General features: G+C 33.8%; 1 pseudogene; it reads right to left on the reverse strand.

The window, feature by feature from the left end:
- Positions 1 to 1429: 1429 nt before the first annotated feature.
- Positions 1430 to 2757, reverse strand: LOC149241816 (E3 ubiquitin-protein ligase RING1-like; annotated as a pseudogene).
- Between the last annotated feature and the right edge of the window lie 10194 nt (positions 2758 to 12951).

Genomic DNA, 12951 nt, shown 5'->3' on the forward strand with positions numbered 1-12951 from the left:
TGAAGTCGCGTATATGTTTCTGAGCATGAAATTGGAAAGTTTTTACTGATCTGATAATACTGATTCACCCCCCCCCCCCCCCCCCCCCCCTCTCAGTATTATTTCCAACATTTAGATGTCTAGGAATGCCTATATGAAACAAAGTAAAAATAACTGGGAAGCAATAGTAGAAAAAAAAAGAGTCAAGGACTCAACCCTTACAAAAGAGATGGCTATACCAGGGAAGGATACTCCATCTCTTGAATGTAGCTTACAGTGCATGCCTTATGTTCTGTTGGAGAATCTATGTACCTCTAAACGTGTTCTTCAAGAGATAAGAAAGGCTATCAGAGAAGATAACCCTTTTAAACTGGTGTAGAATTTAACTGGAGGAAATAGTAATCCATCATTTAAAAAAAACTAAGAATGTTTGGGTGTATAATGGAACATTTAGTATCTAATTGTACATGAGGGTAAATGCTTTTGTTCTATTGGAGTTGAGGTTAGGAAAGAGTTACTTGAAAGTATGACTTCCCCAAAAACTACAAGTTGTGTTGAAGTGTAGTTCCATATACAATCTTTCATACACACATTATAATTCTATGTGAGTCCGTGGAAACTAAATTTTGTAGAAGAATACTTGCCTGAACAAATATTTATGTTAAATGCTTGGATTTCACTGGTTCATATGATGAGATTCTATCTTGCTACTTTCCAATAATTGTTTTTAATTTTTAATTTTAATTGATATTGGCAGACAATCTTAAGAAACTAATTCATATTCCATAAAATAATTATAGAGATGATTGAACCAGGTTGCAAGAAGTCATAATTCATTTCATTGATCAAAAGAACAAATTCTTAAGGAGCCATGGAAAAATTTCATGCTTAGAATTAGTGTGTGGGATCATCTAGGTAGCATAGGTGCTTACATTCAATTTCTGATATTGGAAAGTTTAACCAAACTAGATTCTAACCTGAAATCAAAGAATTATCACCATTTTGTTGCTATTATTTTCTATTGTCATTTCTGATGACTAAATTATATTGCCACATTTATAACAATATGTTGTTTTGATTGTAATTCTTTGTGCTTCAAAATTTTTGCAAAGAAAGATTCATTTATCTAATGACATGTAAAATTTGCCTAAAAATTACCTTAAAATCCCTTAACAATAGTGAATTAGCATTATTCATAGAAAAATAACTTGATCTGTTGATCATCATTGCAACCTATTCATTGTAGAAGTAGTATTCCACAATAATGAAAACTAAGGTAACGAATAAAAATTTCCAAGATGTACGTAACTTTTCAGTGTGGGAACAGGAAGATATCTGAAGTAGTCCTTATTTCATGCTTTACATGGAATTATTAAATGACCTGAAAATCATGCCTTAAAAAAAGTTGAACTCTAGCTAGCCACTATTGCATGATATATGTTACAAACCATTAGTCCAAGTCTCCCTCTCTTGCTTTAGACATAAGAGTATCACCATCATCCTTTGCCCTCGCATTAGCTAAGTTGTTCCCCTAAACATCATTTCCCTCATCTAGTCTAATAGAAACGGTCTCTCCACTATTTGTAGGACCAAAGCTTGTTGAGTTGTTGAAAAGGAAGCCCTGAATGGCCTCACAAGAGACACCTCAAAGTTCTAGCTTGTCCCTCTACCACTACCATTGAAATTAGCTACTTCGTGGGCAGGAAATATACCAACAACACCACCACTAGAATCTTCTCTTTGATTTGGGGCAATACTACTAGTACCGACCATGGTATTTCTAGAGCTCATTTCAGGCCTAAAAGATTCATTATTATGTTAGTTGATGTTCCCAAAATACCCGTGAAGGAAAACCATCAATATTTCCACCGTGCCCATCTGATATGCCACCAAAATTCTGAACCCAAGGAGAGTTTTGCCAACAGAAGCGAGCCTGCTCATACTCCAAGTCAACTGTGGGCATCTCATATCGAGAAACTAGACAAGAATTATGTTTTTAAATCCATGAAAGAATGCAAACATAATGGTACATGTGTTTACAGGGCATCTGTATTACTTCAGTGCCCACTACAAATTCATCCTTGCATACTAGACACTATGTAGAATCGGTAACAAGAAGGTCTTGGGTAATTTTAATGGTGGGAATTGTTCTTATGGAAGCTTTGGGGGTGGGAGGTATACCATACCTTTTGGGGTCATTTTCTACCAGTTGCTAAATATAAACTAGGACCAAGGAAATAATCCCCAAAGTTACTAGGTAATTAGCTTGGTCGTGCCCCTGTGGTATCATAAAAAAAAATTCCACATTCACCCACCCAGACCTATCAAATTCTGCATCATTTGACCATGAGTAAATATCACAGGATTGAACCCACCAGTATCCATCCAAATTCATACCCTTCCTCCTCTCCCTCTTCACTCCTCATCATTGATATTACTATTGTTTTTGTTTTCATCATCGTTCCCATGTTGGAAGAAAGCAGTAAGGGATTCCATCATTTGGGTTATGCCATGATCAGCTGTAAGAGTTGTAGAATGACCTCCGGTAGGACTTGGTCCAACTTTCCATGGGTGGAATCACAATCCCCCTTTCTCTTGCCCCTACCCTCCCCTGGGTGTATATGAGTGGTACCCAACATTTGGTGTTGGTCTCTCTGTTTCCTCAACAAATCCTCCATTGCAATGGGGGAAAATGATGCCCTCCTCCCTCACATCAATTCTGATACTCCTCTAACACTGATGACACAAGTAACTCTGCTCTTCTCTTCTAGATGACATCCTTATCTGTATCCCACCCAATACCTCCCTTCCTCCTCCCACTATTGCTGCTTATAAGATGTGATCCGATAAGATCTTCTTATTGGTGACAGGCCTCATCGTGACTCTAGAAAAATGATATTCATCGAAATTATTTATTTATTCCACTGCAAATGGACCCAATGCACCTTGATACCTTGAATCTCAAGTCTGATTGTATCTGTTCCTGTGTGATCTGCTTCTTTAGAAGCACAACCATTGCTTAGCTTTCCACCTGAACGCATGATTGTTGGACATGAACGAGCTTCAGGGCGAGAGCATCCAGGTGCTTCTCCTTGCAGAGGTTTAACAACACCTCTTCATCGTCTCTCTTCTCATTGTCATAACTCATGAGGTACATTATTAGGGATCAACATCACAGAAGGGTTTTTACAAACCCTCTTATAGGCTTAAATATATTTTAAGTTCCCACCTAAAGCTCATTAACTTTTTTTCCCAATGACTCTAATTTATTTTTCTTTGTTTTTGGTTTGGTTTGGTTTTTTTTGGGTTCATAGTGTAAGCCCTAAAAGTTGTTTGGGTCTTATTTTTTTCTCCACATAAAATGGGTCTTAAAATAACATTTAGTTTTTAATACATATTAAATCAACTTCAAGATATTTTTATTTAAACGTGCAAAGGAAAATAAAGCAATCCACTCTCCTATTCTTATGGTGTTTTTCAATCTTCGTGATGATTTATCAAAGCATACTTTCGTAAATCTAACTTTTCACTTATAATATAATTATAATTTGTTAAGAATTTAAATAATATTTAACTTTTCATATAGGATATTATGATGATATATTTTAAATGGGATTGGATATGATAATATACTATAGATAGTATTTTTGTAGAAATGAATATTGATTATGTAAAATATGTATAAATTTTACTTTCAAATATTAATGGTGATTTTGTTTAAGTATGTAAGCCAATAGGTGGCTTAGAGATTCAAGTATTTAAAATAAATGCACATTTTTTAAAGAAATTGTGTAAAATCGGTATTTTTAGTATTTTTTAATATAAAAACAATTATGATATTTTTTTGTTATTATTATTATATATATATATATATATATATATATATATATATATATATATATATATATATATATATAGATATATATATATATTATTTTCGAGTTTGTTAGATTTTTCTTTTAAAAGTTGTATAATGCTCGTGGATGGTTGTTGTTTTTCATAGTTTTACATAATTTTCTTCTCTTATTCCATTATTCTTACTGTGCTAAATCCATAATTTGTTGGAGTAATTGGGATGAGGTCCATGGTCAAACTAGCATCTACTATAACAACAAGAGTATATCCAACAACCAATAAACTAGTTATACCAAAAATTTATCCAACAGGAATGAGCAAGTCTCCCAACAGTCCTCAACAATAGAATTTAGTTGATAATAATGGCAATCGTGAGAATTAGACGATTGTCATGGGTGTACATCGGGACAAATGTCAAATGGAGGTGAAAAGAGTATTAGACAATGCTTAGCCTGACCAATTTCAAAAAGGGACACCTTTGGTGTAATTAAGGCTTTTCATATACAATGGATTAAAGTAGGGAGGGGAGATTATGGTATTGAACCAATTATTTTTAATTAAAATTTATAAGTCATGTAAATAGAAGTAAATTATCTAAAATAATTAGTGGTAATTTATGTCTATGAGGCATAGAATAGATGATGACAGGATGTATTGTTAAGGCATTCCGTGGTGTTAAGGTCACCTATTTGAAACTCCGTAGGTAAAAATATGGTCATGTTAAGGGTGCTTGTGGCCTAGGATAGGTGGTCATGTCATGTTGCAAAAGGAGGTGTTAGCCCACTCCCATTTTCAATAATTTTTTAACCTTTGAATTTAATTCCCTGTGAATGTGATCAAATGATATAACCCTAAAGATTCTAATAAGCTCCATAATTCTAATCATCCTCTAATCTAATAAAGAAGTGCGTAGGGAAGTATAACCTTTCATCCACTCTATAAAACCCTTTGAATCCCCTATCACTTGTAAGTTTTGATTGTTGAAGTGACACAATTAAAATTATTAACATAAACGACTAATTCATATTATTGTAGCTCTTGTTAGGTAGTCATATTTTTGTTCCTACACTAAATTATTCATTCACCTTAGTCATTTTTAGTAGTATTAATTATTAGCTAGTTGCATATTTTAACTCGAGACTAAATTAGTCATTTATGTTAGTCATTTTTAGTTGGGTATCTTAATATTTCTATTTTTTGGTAGTATTTCACTTGGAAAAGATGTGGTGACTAACGTTTTTAGTCACTTAGTCACTAATTTTACCATTTTCTACTAGCACACCATATATGGAATTTGGGTTAAAGGTAGAAGGGTATTTCTATATCAAGTAGAACATAAACTTGTTAGGATTGAAGGCACCCTTAATTCAATGGAAAATTGAGATCACTATAACAAGATACTCTAATTCAAGACAACTATTATTACCCATATAGGTTTCCTACATCCATTGGTTTTGGAAATAGATTTATCTAAGTGGTAAGTCATGTCGGAAGGTCAAGAGAATCAAGCAAGTCCATTTCTTCTCCCATCTTGCCTGTAACTAAAAGCAAGTAAAATCCAACAAGCACCAATGCCAACAATATTTTCTTTGTCATCCCTCCTAGCACTATGGATGTGAACGTTATGAAATGACATTCTTCTGAGAGAAGAAAATTCACTTTCAAATGTAAGTTGGTCATTGCACGCTAGTTACCAAGGAAGGGCTCTCTCTTACCCTTGGGACTTCCTTTCCTCCATCAATCGTTGAATCTAGGCATGCATGGAAGCTCGTAGATTTTGTAAGCACTCACTTATCTTCTCAATGTTGGAGTTGTGCAAGCAAGTGTTGTCTATCTTAATTAATGAATTATATCTGGTCAAGTTCTACTTATCCCCTCACCAAGATCAACAGTGATGTATGACTAAGCATCATTTTTTGCTAAAGAAAGAGGTTTGGGCTTCCTTAGTGAGTTGGATAAGTGAGTAACTAGAGGTTGATTAAGAAGGTGGATTGGTGATAAAACTTAAGTAATGTAAGTAAGGTAAAGTTGAAATTATAACCTAAATACTAATTCTACTTGTCACCTAAGATTTGGCCTTCGTGCTCATTAATGCATCAAAGGATCCATTTGTCCACAATTTCATTTCTGAGACAAAATGGATATTCTATTCACAAAACCCAAACACACATTCTCCCAGTCACACAGACCCATATAAGTCAAAGCAAAAAAATTGCAATACATATCGTTAGCAAAGAACTAGAGTGAAGTGGTCGCCGAATCAAAGATATGTATGTGTTGATATCCACCCAACATATGACTATCATTATTATTCTGCTAGCAACCAACATGGGTATAGTTAAATTGAAAGGTACAATCAAATTCACAAATGACCACTAAAGGTTTTTATTACTTTTGTGGCTCACGAGCCCTATGCCTCCTTCACATTACTAACCTGGGTTCGAATCACATATATTGATCTCCTAGAAGCAAAAGCATATGCCTTCTTTTACACTGAGGACTTCCCTTTGAAGTATGATGGGTTAGAGTGACTATGCTCTTGAGGACACCATTGTGATAAACTAGTCTTCCTTGATCAGAGATTGGGGCATTGCATTGTGAATGAAAAAACCCTACACAATAAGGGGATCACAACTCCAAGTGAGATGAGAGCATATCATGAATATAAACCAAAGTATACCCATGTAAATGTCAGAGTTGAGGTGCCAAATCCTCAAAGTCACAAGACATAAAACATATTGTTGTAAAAATGAAGCTAAAAAGAAACAACTGTAATGTACACAAGCCTCTTATAGCTACAAAGAAACAACTACCAAACCCATGAAGCCTAAAAGAAGCACAAAAATGCCGAAGCTATGGAGGAGCAATAGGGAAAAGAGAGAATTTCAGGAGCAATAGGCCACTGCATGACTCCATCACTCCGCCCACTGTGAAGTATCAATCAATCATGGAGCTACTTCTTATATAGGAAAATCAAACTATAAATGAAAGAAAAGCCCCAAAATCCGGGGAAAATTCAACCCTACCATCGATTCCCATGACTGGTAAAGGGTGAAATAGCCCCTAACTAGTGCCATTCCTAGAAATCATGGGTAATTGGAAGCAAATCCCACTTGCAATCAAGGCGAACTATAAAACAATCACCCCTTCAAAATATAAAACCTCTTAAATTTCGCCCATGGGCTAAGATTCGCCTCTAAAATTTTATATGCTTGGCTTCTTGGTTTCCCGCCATCTTGAGGACCTTGCTGCAAAACTTCGAGACTAGTGCAGAGAGGGCATCAAAGGTTGAGCACCTGTTGAGAACCCTGTCTTCCATGACTTGCTTCTTTAGTTCGTCTAGCTTCTCTAGAGTGAAGTAGAAGGATTTGTACACAAGCGATTCGATGTGGAGCTGCTTGGTGGAGTCGTTGGAGACTTCCTTGATCTTTGCAAATTCAAGGTGGGGCAACTCTATTTTTGGAGGAGATATAGCTTTCAGGAACGATCGGTTAATAAATGCTGGTACCGACAGTGGAAGTCCGTGTGCTGTTTTGGCCGAGGAGTTCACGAATTCCATGTTTTGGCCGATGAGTTCATAAATTCCATGGCCCCGATTCCAACGAACATGCATCATCCCCAAACCCCGATCACCATATTACTCTGCTAGAGATTTGGTTGAATTTTAATCATAGAAATGAATATTAATATAGAGTTTTTTAATGCTTTAGAGTTATGTTTAAAAGAATAAAAAAATGTAAGGTATATGAGCAATGCAAACTTAATGTTACAATATGATATATTAATATGTTGCAATATAATATGTTAATGCATAATTAATACTATTAATATTTATTTATATAATATTTAATTAATGCATAATTAACATATTAATATTTAATATTAAGATTATATATTAAGTTGATGTCTATGACTTATATCAATCGCACTAATAAATATATTAATGTGGTTCTATTATTATAAACATAATAAACTAATTATTATTAAATAACCATTCAAGCTTCATTTGTACCTCTCTTATAAGTTGTAACTTTTAGAATCAACCCACATTAAAAAATACCAGATAACCATTCATTCAAAATAGAAAAATAGGCCAGAAGTTTACTTTCATTAAAATCCATGAAACCACTAAGCTCCAGATCCTACTTGCATTTTGAATTAAGGATTAGTTTTGAGAGACATTATGCCTCACTGCCTTGCCAAGAATAAAAATCATAACTATGTGCATGAGCATCGGGAAAAATTAATTTACAAAAGAATAAAATGTTTGAATATATATTGATATGTAGTGTTGAATTTAATTGGATTATAAGTTTTAGGAATAAATCTCAAATACAATAGTGAACTGGAATTTCCAAATATTCTTGCAAAATTCAGATTAAAATATTAAAACCGAGGAAAAAACACACTCAATGTGATAATAATTTACAAAGTATCGAGAGAAAAGACAAGTGGATCAGTTGTCAAAAGGTCGGCCAGAGATGAAAATAGACAATGTTCATTATAGAGTCGGTTGATTAGTAAGTGTAAAAAATACGTTTATTTCTGTTAACATGTGAAGGAATTTTATATCTCCGATCTCTATCCAAGCTATCAAAATAGATCAGGAAGTTTTGTTCTATTGTAAGACTTGTAACACGACTTCGAATTTCGGAAAATGATGCGTTGATTCAGATGAAAGAGTGAACCGGAGGACAAACATGATCGCCTTAAAAATTAGGTTACCGACTTATTAATCAAATCGAAAACCAATACTGATTAGCTTCATACAGCTGGACTGCACCAACACCTACCATATATCATGGACCAACCCTCCTTGTCATGCCTTCACCTTGTTACTTGTCTTGTCTATAATCAAACAACTTAATTATAACAAACTGTGCACCTTGTCACCCAACCCTAAAGATAAAAGGTAAAAAACTAAAGACCTAAAGCAGCGTTCTCGTAGGTGGTCATATCAAATACTTTTCAGCACTGTTTGTAAGGATATGTATGTAGGAAATGACTTAATGTCAATTTGCAGCATATTAAACAGGATAGTAACCACTAAAAAAGAAGTATACGGAACTGACCACTTGATATGACTAGGATCAACAAATCTAGGTATATATCTGTACGTTAAAGTTCACTCTTTCTTTTCAAAAGAACTATGCTTGAACACGGCTAGGATCAATAAATCTAGGTATATATCTGTACGTTAAAGTTCACTCTTTCTTTTCAAAAGAACTATGCTTGAACACGGCTAGGAGTACTTGTAAATTGATTTCAAATATCAAAAAGTTCACTCTTTTTCAAAAGAACTACAATGCTCTACTTGTAAATTGATTTCAAATATCAAAAAGTTCACTCTTTTTCAAAAGAACTACAATGCTCTAACACAATTAAGATTATTTGTAAATGGATTCTAAATATTAAAATTCCATGGGCCAAAATTAGTTAAGACTTTCTTGCTCTTTATGAACATGGGAGAACTACAAAGAACTACCATGCTTGAACACGATTAAGATTATTGAATTGAGGCTTCTGTGATCCATAATAGTTGTAAAAAGAACTTCGGCGAAAATCACATGAGGAAAGACCTTTGTCGACGCGTTTCGAACCAACCAGTGTGGTTCATCGTCAGGACAAGTTGAAGAAACAGATCGAGCTAAGCATGTTAAATAGTTTGAGCAGAGACTCCAACGGCTAAATCAATCAACGGCTAATTTTGACCTACGGACCCAGGTCAAATTTAATTTAATTATTATTTTTAATATTAATACATAAAATATTTATTTAATGGTTAGTTTTAAAAATTAATTAATTTATTTGTTAATATATGTATATATATATATTAAAGTACTAATAATAGGTTATTAGTAAAAGTTAGGATTCAAAATAAATAAAATACTATTAGGATTGGTTTAAGAAGGTAATTCACTCATTTATTTATTCACTAATTTTAGTTAATTAATATATATATATATATATATATATATATATAATTCCAATTAAAAATATATAATTAAAGTTAAGATTAGTTGTAAATTGATTCCAAATACTAAAATTCTATGGGCAAAAATTGGTTAAGACTGGCTTGTTCTTTATGAACATGGGGAAGAGAAATATTATGAACTTCTGGTAAGAAACCTAGGCATCACCGAGTAAATCTATTGCTTTCACCCTAGGTTAGAAGAACATCTTGATTTCTCCCGTGCAATAATCCACTGTATGTTTGTTTAGTCAACCCAGTAAGGGCAGGCATAATGTTTTACGGAGTTATATTTTACGTTGCACCCTTCACCATCGGTGACGCTCTACGTTGTACGTGTGTTGTTAAATAATTTTGACAGTGCCACAATCTCAACGTGCATAAGCAAGCCGTAAAATGTATCACATCGTGATCTCCCCCAGCATCGTTTTTTTATTGCATTTTTCTTATCGAGTTTCGACCAACTAATCTCACACACAAATCAATTCTCTCGGAAATTTTGACAACAGTAGCTAGGAAATGGCCGGTTAGACCATTTTAAACTTTTGTTTATTTATTATCTTTAAGAAACATAATAAATTTGAAATTAAGATAATATAAATATTAAATTAAAAACTTCTCTGCAAATAAGTTTTATTAAAATTTATTGTGGGATTTTCATTATAGTAGAACAACTATTTATTAAAGCTTATTATCCTTTAAGAAACCTAATAAATTTGAAATTAAGATAATATAAATATTAAATTAAAAACTTCTTTGCAAATAAGTTTTATTAAGGTTTATTGTGTCATTATAGTAGAACAACTATCTTGATTAGATTTTTAAGTATTGAGAGATATTGAATTTTTTGAGGTGTAAATTTTTATTTGAGTATAGAATATGAAGAAAAGATTAGTGAATACAAAAAACTATGGATTTATATACAGTATTAAGCGCTAAGAGTGATCAAATGTCTTGAAGTGTAAAGCTCTATTTAAATATAAAATATGAAAAAGTAATAATGAATACAAAGATTTAAAATTGACAATGTGGTTAAATCTTTTTAGGTACAAACCTCTATTTCAATATAAAATATGAAGAAAAGTTACAGCTCCACTAATTTTATCTTGCATACATCCAAAAATATACTAACCGTAGGAATTTTTTTATTTTCAATTACTTTATATAATATATAAATAGTTGATGATAAACTAGCATTTGCACCAGATGTTGCAAAAGAAACGTCGTAAGGCATAAATGTAAATGGTCATTGAAAATAAGAATCAATAAAGAAAATTGCATGCAAAAGTGGAAGATAAAGTATAGATTGGACACTTGCATCTATATCCCATGAGTTAACTATGAGCTTTCCCTAGCACTAAAAGTTGTAGGGAGGACAATGGCCATCCACAGTAGTGGAAATGGACCACCCAAAGATTGTTAAATGACCATAGCCTCAATGCTTGCCTAAGTTTGAGTTACGCTGCACTGGGTAAGGAGAATATTCATTTGCAATTATGCTTTCTATACATGGCTGCAACATTCGCAGGAGACCAAATTATTCATGCCAACCATGTGATTCCGTTATGGGTGGGAGAAGGGTTGGTGGCACGAAAAGATCACCATCAACTTAGCTACAACCCATTCACAGTGGGAGGGGTTTATCTCAACCTTTTGGTAGATCGTTGTTTGATTGAACCCATTGTGAGAAGCATTGACAGGTGCAGTCTTCTTCAGGATACACAACTTTCTGCGCGATTTGGGAATCTGTGTTGCCGAGGCGGAAGAAACTTTCTTTTTCCATGTGGGTCAAGATTTGAGCACGTTGAATGAAAATGAATGTTCTGGATGCATTCAAATTTTGTCCAGTAATAATGAACTGTATTCGCTCCCTGAGTCAACGACAGTTCCAGAACTATGTTGATTGGTAATAGATGGTAACAAATGCTTAACAAAAATTCCAAAAACGGTTATTGGGAGAATGGTCTCTCTTAAGGTTCTATATTTGAGTGGCATGTCAGTGCAATCATTACCAGAGAGTGTGGGGTGTTTGAAACAGCTAATATGCCTCTTTTTATCAGGTATGCCCATCAACTTTCTATCGACATCTCTTAGAAATCTTGGAAACCTAGAGATCCTTGATCCAAGTGCTCTAGAATCATGGAATTACCATCTGGCCTTCATAATTTGAAATCTTTAAGGCATATACCATGGATAAATGTGGTAATTTGCAGCATCTCAAGGCTCACCTCTTTGTAGGGTTTGACAATTCATGGATGCACCAATCTATGGGAAAAAGGTGAGCCCAAGAAATGGAAAAAAGTGGCCAACATTAGCAGTCTAGCCAACTTAAAGCAACTCACCAGGGTCCATTTAACAAACAATGGGAGCGTTATTAGGGAAGGCACATTAGGGAATATGATGGAAATGAACACCCTCATGTTAGAGCTCACAAAATTGAGATCTCTGTCGAGTGACATGAATAATATGTCAAAGCTAAGAAAACTATATATGGAATGTCCTGACTTGGTTAGAATGGAAAATAGTTTTTGCGCTTTTCAGAATATGACTAGTCTTATATTATACAAGTGTAATATGTTGGAAGAACTTTTACATCTGCATAACCTCAACAATCTGCAACGATTAGAATAATTGAATGCTCTAGATTAAAGAAGTTTCCTCAGAAATTCAGTGACAAGGAGGCATTTTTTTTATTGAAGATATTTTCAATTGTTGGGTTGCACGAATTAGAAGAGTTGCCAATCATAAAGGAGAAATTCCAATACTTGAAATGTTCATCATAGTAGAATGCTCAACATTGAAGGTATTTCCAAAGAGTTATTTCAATTTAAAAACACTTCAAATAATAAAAATCTATGGTTGCAGTTCCATGATAATGGAAGATTTAAGAGAACTTAGGGAATTCAATAAAATGATAGAGGTGAAGACTATGTCTATAGAAGACACCAGAGACTCAAGAAATAGGTACTCTCAGTTGATGACGAAAATGAAAAGTTGGCTCTACGGAGAATTTTGGAGCAATAATGATGTGCTCCTTTTCTTAAGAAGTATTTATACACTTTCGTATATGGTGAGTTCTAGGAAGAGTAGTCCATTAAAATTGACTAATATAGACCAGTCAATACTCAAAATATATAATACTCATA

The sequence above is a fragment of the Pinus tabuliformis genome, chromosome 8 (genome assembly GCF_031772625.1).
Source record: "Pinus tabuliformis cultivar Carrire ecotype Pingquan chromosome 8, CPIR1, whole genome shotgun sequence".
Classification (NCBI taxonomy): domain Eukaryota; kingdom Viridiplantae; phylum Streptophyta; class Pinopsida; order Pinales; family Pinaceae; genus Pinus; species Pinus tabuliformis.